The 10,000-nt window shown below is 33.1% G+C and overlaps 1 protein-coding gene across 9 annotated transcripts in view; it reads left to right on the top strand.

Moving 5' to 3' along the window:
- The window catches only part of LOC138700916 (uncharacterized), a 644,305-nt gene that overhangs the window by 503,113 nt on the left and 131,192 nt on the right, over positions 1-10,000 (top strand). The gene's annotated exons all lie outside the window — the stretch shown is intronic.

Raw genomic sequence — 10,000 nt, 5'->3', positions numbered from 1 at the left:
GAAAAATATATAGGTCCATTTTTTACACTGTCACAGAAATGTACCCATCAAAATGAGGAAAGTTGTTTTTTTTCGTCCGTCTGTCTAAATTGATTGCTTTAAAAATTATGTCTGAGAAATTATGCCAGTGTTGTTTAAGACTATAATGAAATCTCTGACGAATTGAAGACTTCACCTTACTAAGGCTTTGTTCGCGATTTTGGGGGGTCTTGAAATAGAAAAATAATTATAAAAGTTCTCATGATTACTAGCAGTGAACGGTATCTTAGAAGACACACTCCTGGTTACAGCAAAGGGATTAAAAGTGCGAAAGAGCTGCAAATTGAATTCCTCATAATGACACTTGAATTCTGTTCACTTTCAACTTCAGTGGCCTTCATTTGAATCCGATAACAACTCTTCCGACCAGACAATTGCCTCGAGGTCCTCTTTTTAAAAGAATGACGAGTTGAAAAGTTTCCTTAGTTCAGTTGCTGTGCCAACGGCATGTCAATCAAAACTTTGAGTTGGGAGAGGTTTCCATAGCAACACAAGACAATCTTTATGTGCAGTATGTCTCCATTTAGAATGGTTGCGAAGATGATGATGATGATGATGATTATTATTATTATTATTATTATTATTATTATTATTATTATTATTATTATTATTATTATTATTATTCTCGTTATGATTCATTGCATTCCTTCTAATTTCTGGAGATGTATTTATGTAATCATGTACTGTAATTGCAGCTATGCTGCAAACTAAGTTCATTAGACGTTCAAATAAAAATTGTTCAGATTTATTTTCAATGGAGAATACCAGAGAATTTGAAAGTTATTTGCTTCCATAATAATTAAAGATACTCCATCAGAATGGATTTTTTTTACGCCAAATACGTTTTCTTGAACTTATCCACCTTCAGTTTTTGAGTTTCAACGCGAAAACGCAAGTAACAATGTCAGGACGATCAGTGGGTTTTTCATGTGGGAGTAAAGCAATAGCTATTTCAGTTCATTATAGATTGTAGGTGAAAGATAAAGACAGTCAGGTTTGCTATGCTTTCGAACAATAGACATAGCATCTTGGTATAGCTGCTGCATGTAGAGGGTAAAATCATTTTATCCTGCTAAGAGATCTTGCTGAAATGATCGGGAGACTACAAAATTTTGTGCATATAAATTATCTACACCACACCGCCATTAAGTATATGAAAAAGACCCAATCGCATTTGATTAATGACTATGAAAATATTTTATTTTTAATGAGAATATTATCTTACTGTTGATCAAATTTTTTGTATTCGACAGATATTGGAGAAAAAATGGGAGTATAAGGGTACAGTACATCAGTTATTTATAGATTTCAAAAAAGCGTATGACTCGGTTAAGAGAGAAGTTTTATATAATATTCTTATTGAATTTGGTATTTCCAAGAAACTAGTTCGATTAATTAAAATGTGTCTTAGTGAAACTTACAGCAGAGTCGGTATAGGCCAGTTTCTATCTGATGCTTTTCCAATTCACTGCGGGCTAAAGCAGGGAGATGCAGTATCACCTTTACTTTTTAACTTCGCTCTAGAATATGCCATTAGGAAAGTTCAGGATAACAGGCAGGGTTTGGAATTGAACGGGTTACATCAGCTGCTTGTCTATGCGGATGACGTGAATATGTTAGGAGAAAATCCACAAACGATTAGGGAAAACACGGGAATTTTACTTGAAGCAAGCAAAGAGATAGGTTTGGAAGTAAATCCCGAAAAGACAAAGTATATGATTATGTCTCGTGACCAGAATATTGTACGAAATGGAACTATAAAAATAGGAGATTTATCCTTCGAAGAGGTGGAAAAATTCAAATATCTTGGAGCAACAGGAACAAATATAAATGACACTCGGGAGGAAATTAAACGCCGAATAAATATGGGAAATGCCTGTTGTTATTCGGTTGAGAAGCTATTGTCATCTAGTCTTCTGTCAAAAAGTCTGAAGTTAGAATTTATAAAACAGTTATATTACCGGTTGTTCTGTATGGTTGTGAAACTTGGACTCTCACTTTGAGAGTGGAACAGAGATTAAGGGTGCTTGAGAATAAGGTTCTTAGGAAAATATTTGGGGCTAAGAGGGATGAAGTTACAGGAGAATGGAGAAAGTTACACAACACAGAACTGCACGCATTGTATTCTTCACCTGACATAATTAGGAACATTAAATCCAGACGTTTGAGATGGGCAGGACATGTAGCACGTATGGGCGAATCCAGAAATGCATATAGAGTGTTAGTTGGGAGGCCGGAGGGAAAAAGACCTTTAGGGAGGCCGAGACGTAGATGGGAAGATAATATTAAAATGGATTTGAGGGAGGTGGGATATGATGATAGAGACTGGATTAATCTTGCTCAGGATAGGGACCAATGGCGGGCTTATGTGAGGGCGGCAATGAACCTACGGGTTCCTTAAAAGCCAGTAAGTAAGTATTATCGTACGTATGTTTTGTAGTTTATATAAAATAGCCGCCACTCAGTAAATTATAGAAATGAAGCTTTAATTTAAGATATTCTCTACATCTACTTACATAACCCCAAAACGTTTCACTTTCATATCAATATAGCATTAATATGTATAATTAATGAAAAATAGACACATCATGGCATTAACTATAATAATATTTCATTTCTAATAGTAATAATGTCATCAAACCACCTCAAGTTTTGTAGATTTTAATATCCAATACATAGCTGTACTAAGAAAATTACACACCCCAGAATCAGACCTGTAAATGATTTTTAGTAAGTCTTGAAAAGTTTTTATTAACCAATTAAATTTGAACTCTAAATATGTCAGCAATCCTGCAGGTCATGGCCTTCATGTAATAGCCTATTGTTTATTGTAGTGTGTTTTGTTTTATTCTGAAATGCAATTATTTCTCAAAACTGACGAAAGATGGATTTTGGAAAATAGGAAAATGATGCAGGAAAATTGACATTTCACTGAAAACTACTATTTTTCTGAATATCTTTGGATGCCAAGCTTCAAAATGACGGGTCATTCATTAAAATCCGTTCAGCTGTTTTTCCGTAATTTCCATTGCCAGTTCAAATTATATACAGGATGTTTCCGAGTGTGGTGTTACAAACTTTCAGAAATGATGGCGAAGGGCACATGTATCAATTTGAGATCAGGAACCATGGCCCGGAAATGACTGAGTCGAAAGTTATAAGCAAAAATAGTTGTGTGGAAATGGAATTGTAATTTGGCACCACGTGCCCTCCTTCCTTTAACTTTTGGAACAGTCGTGGAAAAATGATATGGCCCGGATGTCTGCTATGTGGGTACTTGCCCCGATACAATCTGTGAGCTTGTCTACTGTTCCCATTGGCTCATCCGTATTCGAAAATCAGGTCTGCTTATTCCGCTCTCGTGTACTCCTCCATGTCACTAGGACTGATCGACTGGACACTGCAACTTGTACACATACACTGCTGTCTACAGACGTGCATATCAGGACCGACCATGTCCGTTACACATTACGCTATCTGCATTGCTTTAGTGTAGTTTCCTGTCCCCATCCCTCAGACAGCGCACTGAATGGAATACTGTAAGTAGACAACGTAAACAACGTCAGATGAATACAGTATGTGTAAGATGTACAGATAAATACACATAAATAAGGTGTACAGAGGAATAAAATTATTTCATTTCCACACAACTATTTTAGCTTTTAACTTTCGACTCGTTCATTTCTGGACCAGTGTTCCTGATCTCAAATTGATACATATACCCTTCGCCATCTTCCCTGAAAGTTTGTACCACCACCTCGAAAACACCCTGTATATAGATGTTGATATTTAGAAGTTTTCGCGAAAAATGAAGTTTGGATTGATTTCAGCGGTTATAATACAAGGACATCATTTTATTTTTACTTGCATTTTTATTGTACCTGCATTTCTCAATGTACTTCACTCCCACCCCTTCACTAATGTCCTTGCTCCCGTCAGACACACAAACTTACGGCCGCTGTTGCATTCAGTCTTCAAGCAGTGAAGTAAACACTGCAGTGTTTCAGAAATATGGTTGCGTTTTCTATAGAAGAAAGAACCTATATTATTAATAATAATAATAATAATAATAATAATAATAATAATAATAATAATAAATAATAATGATTTATTTTAGCTGGCAGAGTTAAGGCCGTAAGGCCTTCTCTTCCACTCAACCAGGAAAAAGTGTATATACATATGCATGAACTTCAACAATTTGATTTAGATGAGAGTTACATGTACGTATACAAGAGTTATTTACGAATTAAACAACAAAATACTATGAACTATTAATTAAACACTGAAATAAACTGGGTAGCAGAATTAAACTAAAATACATAGAATGTTAATATATTTCAAATAATATTAGATAATAGAAAGAGATTATTATGAGACAATTTTGAAAATACAGCACAATCAGGATGATGTCTAAAAGAAAGAAGTAACAATGTAGTCAGTGATAGTTTAAATCAATATGATTGGAGTGAAATGCTAATAAGGTTATCTTTTAAGCTGTTCTTAAGGGTGTTTATTGTCTTGCAGCCCCTAATACTTTGTGACAAGGAATTCCATTCCATTGACGCGAGGTGGATATTGTAAAAGATGAGGAATAACAAGATGTTCTATGAAGAGGTATATTTAGCGTGCCACAGATAAGTGATCTGGTATTTACGTCGTGGTTAGAGTATAGATAAGAGAAACGAGAAGAAAGGTAATTTGGTGTTGAGGTGTGCAGAATTCGAAAGAGTAAAGACAAAGAGTGTAAAGTTCTACGTTCTTTAAGTCGGAGCCACGAAAGACTTGCGAAGGACGGTGATATGTGATCATATCGTCGGATGTTGCACACGTATCTGACGCACATATTCTGAGCTCGCTGTAACTTGACTGACAGTTCAGAACTTAGGTCACTTAACAAAGCGTCACAATAATCGAAGTGGGGCATTACTAAGGTTTGTACTAGGGTAAGTTTTAGTTGCTGGGGCAAGAAGTTTCTCAAGCGACTCAATAATATCGTACTAAAAAATTATATTCAAGAAACGATAAATTCAATTTCAGAGAATATGCTTCAAAATGTTTTTAATAATATGCGTAAAGAATTGAAGCCTGCATTGTAATGAACGGCAATCATTTTCAGCAACTTGTTTAAAAATTCAGATTAGTTTTTTTTTTTTTAAATGAGGTGGCTCGAAGCAAAGGAATGCTAGTGACATTTGTAATAACATGAGTTACGTGCATCCAGTGTAAGCTAAGGTATCTAAAATTTTAGTGGCAAAGGGATATTTTAATCGCATCACACATTAAAATTTAAATAAAAATTTCACCAATTTTACGAAAGTTTAAATATTTAAACCCCATTTTCTCAAAAGTAACTTAAGTGCACTTACAGCCCTTTACTTATGACCTCCTCAATTTAAATGCACTCTCTATATTGTATGTTAACATCAATAATTAATATGCTAAATAAAGTAGGCATTACATAACGAACATAGCCGCCTGAAAAGTTGAGTTAAAAAAAAAAATGTTACTACTCTACTGTATTTTGATAAATTCCGTAAAAGTGATCATCAAACTGAAAATCGTAATATTGTATTTCCTTACAACATAAATGGATACACTACTTTTCTCTCCTCCTATACCTAGTAAAATGATTTGTTTACATATTGCACTAGCAACATCAAACTCCTGTAATGGAAGGGGGCAACAGTGTTTCCGAGTATAGCCAGGTTAATGTTAAAAATGTTGGTAAAAATAAAGTGATGTCCCTGTATTAGTATCGGGCACATGTGGCTTCTTCTTATTATTATTATTCTTCTTCTTTCTTTAGTATTGTCTCTCTGCCTTCTTTCATGATGTATCCTGTACATAGCTCTAAAAGGTTTCATCTGTGAAATAGTGCAAATACCGAAATGACTACATTTAGGGAGGATTGGAGGATTTTAAGTTGTTCACAAATTCGCGACGGAAAGTTTAAAATTTATTTGAAATCTTTGGCGGAAACGTTCCCTCTTAATGAAAACCCCGATTTATGCTGAAGCCACCCAGAGCGCTACCCTATGTATAAGATGTTAGCTTTGTTCGCTATGTCCAGGGTTCAGGATTTACTCGCAGTGTGCGGTCGCAAATCTACTCTGTCTTAAACGGCCGGCTGTTTGTTGGCAGTGCCAGCTGGGACCACCGATACCCACCGGCGATTTATTGCATTAGGACCTCTGTGATTGGGTCGATAAAGTAGGACCACATGTGGTCAGGGGAGCACTGCAAATAGGGGCGCTGTTGCAAACAGAGCATGAAAAGGAAATAACTGATGTGGCATTGCTCCTACCTATCTCATGCCACGGCGCTGAATTATGTTCCAGCGAGAGCAGGTTCGAATCCCGGCAATAAGTAAGTTGAGGTTTTTCCGGGGTTTTCCCTCAACCCAATATGAGCAAATGCTGAGTAACTATAGGTGCTGCATTATCACCTTCATCTTATTCAGACGCTAACTAGCCTAAGCTGTTGATAAAGCGTCGTAAAATAACCCACTAAAATAAAAAGCAATAACGAAGTGATATGCCTACTTGTGTAGGACAGGATTTATTTAATAATATGTTAAATTATTTATTTATTTATTTTATTTATTTAATTATTTGTCTGTTTATTAATTTCGATTATTTATTTATTTTATTTATTTATTTATTATTTATTTAATATATATTTATTTGTTTATTAATTTATTTTATATATTTATTTGTTTATCTATTTGTTTTATTTACTTTATTTATTTATTTGTTTTATTTATTTCATTTATTTATGTATTTATTTTATTTATTTGTTTATTTATTTTTTATTCATTTATTTGTTTTATTTATTTATTTTATTTGTTTATTTATTTAATTTATTTATGTATTTGTTTATTTATTTTATTTATTTATTTATTTTATTTATTTGCTTATTTATTTGGTTATTTATGTATTTTATTTATTTATTTATTTGTTTATTTATTTTATTTATTTGTTTATATATTTTATTCATTTATTAGTTATTTATTTATTTCATTTATTTGTTTATTTACTTATTTTATTTATTTCTTTATTTGTATATTTATTTATTTTATCTATTTATTTTACTTATGTATTTATTTATTTTATTTCTTTATTTGTTTTATTTATTTATTTTATTTATTTATTTTATTTTATCCATTAATTTGCTTATTTATTTTATTTGTTTATTTATTTTATTTTTTATTTATTTATTTTATTTGTTTATGTATTTATTTTATTTATTAGTTTTATTTATTTATTTTATTTACTTATTTAATTTAAATAATTAATTTATTTTATTTACTTATCCATTTCATTTACTTATTTGTATATTTATTTTATTTATTTGTATATATATTTATTTATTTTATTTATTTATTTATTTATGTATTTATTTATTTGTTTATTTATTTGTTTATGTGTTTATTTATTACATTTTAATTATTTATTTGTTTATTTACTTTATTTATTTGTTTATATGTTTATTTATTTATTTATTTATTTATTTATTTATTTATTTATTTATTTATTTATCTATCTACTTATTTATTTCCTTGTCTGTCCATAAAGGAATTAAAAACCGTAGGAGAATGTGCAGTAACAATGAAAATCATTGCATTTGTTCGATTTTTACCGTCTTTTATTTCCATCAGTGTCTCAAACTTACAAGAAACTTTGACAGTTTTATTTTCATCTGGCACCAATATTACATTTGTACCTCTATTCATTCAAAAAACATAACCCTCTGAAACCTCACCGCGACTTCTGGGACACAATTAGTGAAAAATATACAGTAACCGTTAACACCGTTTTTATTTTATGGTTTCGAAAATGGATCACCCTGTACAATTCAGAACATGAAATAAATTAATTCTAATGAAAACCCTAAAACATGCAGTTTTAAATAGTGGTAACTTCAGGACACACATTCATTTAGTGCTGAGATTTTACTTCAATTTTGTGGCGATGCTTTTAATCCCGAAATTATAAACTCGTCAAAATTATTAGCAGAGTTGAATAGATTAGAAAATATATAGGCTAAACATATTGCTTACAGTGGCAGACAATTGATTTTCTAGTTCAGCAACGCAAGCTACTGAAAACTGTAGTAAAAGGGGAATTTCAGCTAATTGGAAAAGTGCGTGGGAGAAGAGATTCAAGGCAGAAAACGAAATTCACAAATGTTAGCGACAGGGGAGAAATGCGAACGAAGATGCAAAGACTCCTTTGTACCTCGCAGACAATAGCGTGCTTTTATCCTGCTTTCTACAGAATTCGTTGACCAGAAGGCCTTCTTTTACGTTTATTTTTGAAGGAAATGAGGTCTTCAAGGTTGTCGTCCATGGGTTCATACAAGGACTGTGTGTTTGCTTTGAAATGGCTTGTGTTGTGGATAACTTCTTATTGTCTTTAGCTGTTCACAAAATCCACTAGGTATTGAGTTATTATTTCTCATAAGGTCGGTCGTTTTGTGTGTCACAAATCAATCACAAAATCTGAAGCAGTTTCGACGTTCTTATCCTGGGTTCTAATCTTATTTCGGAGTTACTTATTTCTGTGCTTTGTTATTGGTTATTTAAAGCTGCTATACACAACTGCGATAGGTGACAGAGGGATGAAAGCGAGCACTTCGTATACCTGACATTTGCCTTACAGTTGAAGATAACAGAATACAGGAAGAACATAGGAACAGCAAGGAGAACAAGGAGAATAAGAGGATAACAAAGGGAAAATAACGGGAAAACAGGGAGAATACAAAGAGAACAATGGGAATAAGAGGGAACACGGACAATAAAGTGAGAATAAAAGGAAAACAAGGAGAATAAGAGGAGAACTAAGGGAAAATAAAGGGAATAAGAGGAGAACTAAGGGAAAATAAAGGGAATAAGAGGGGGACTGAGGGAAAATAAAGGGAATAAGAGGGGGACTGAGGGAAAATAAAGGGAATAAGAGGAGAACTAAGGGAAAATAAAGGGAATAAGAGGGGGACTGAGGGAAAATAAAGGGAATAAGAGGGGGACTGAGGGAAAATAAAGGGAATAAGAGGGGAACTAAGGGAAAATAAAGGGAATAAGAGGGGAACTAAGGGAAAATAAAGGGAATAAGAGGGGAACTAAGGGAAAATAAAGGGAATAAGAGGGGGACTGAGGGAAAATAAAGGGAATAAGAGGGGGACTGAGGGAAAATAAAGGGAATAAGAGGAGAACTAAGGGAAAATAAAGGGAATAAGAGGGGGACTGAGGGAAAATAAAGGGAATAAGAGGGGAACTAAGGGAAAATAAAGGGAATAAGAGGGGAACTAAGGGAAAATAATATATATCTGATATGTCAATTTCATAACTCATATTATTTAAAGAGTTTTGACAGTACAGTATGCAGCTAGATGAGATTTGTTGCCTGATATGTCTAGCACATAGCGCTGTTTGCATTAGCTGTTATACCTCTGGATTGAAGAATTTGAAAAAATCATATCTCCGGATGTACAAATTTATAGGGAGATTTCTTATTTTAAGTAGGATGTATGGGATGGGGGAAAAATCGTTTTGAAAATCCATTACCACTTGGTGAGTCTTCCTTGTGGACATATTCAGAATTGAAACAATGGCTGTCCCAAAACACGGTATGAAATGTTTAATATAAAACAACTTTTATCTCGAAAAGGAACAAATAACGAGAAAAATTTTATTACACTTTATGTTTAAAATATCTCAAAGAATAACCTCCGTAAGACATTACTTATGGTTTACTGTGTATAGTGTGAAAATAGTAAAAGTAGAATGAACGTAGAGTGTAACCACAGTCTAGTATATACAGTCACGAAGCTCAATATGTAGTAAATATGCATCCATAGGCAGTTGCTAACGACTAGGATCGCTAATATCGCCTCATTACAGAAATAGTACCTGCACAGTCTATTGTTTCTAGTACCCTCATAAACTCAAGCTTCGTGACTGTAT

The sequence above is a fragment of the Periplaneta americana genome, chromosome 6 (assembly GCF_040183065.1).
Source record: "Periplaneta americana isolate PAMFEO1 chromosome 6, P.americana_PAMFEO1_priV1, whole genome shotgun sequence".
Lineage (NCBI taxonomy): Eukaryota > Metazoa > Arthropoda > Insecta > Blattodea > Blattidae > Periplaneta > Periplaneta americana.
Note: the sequence above shows the minus strand (reverse complement) of the source record. Positions and strands in the feature narration are given on the sequence as shown.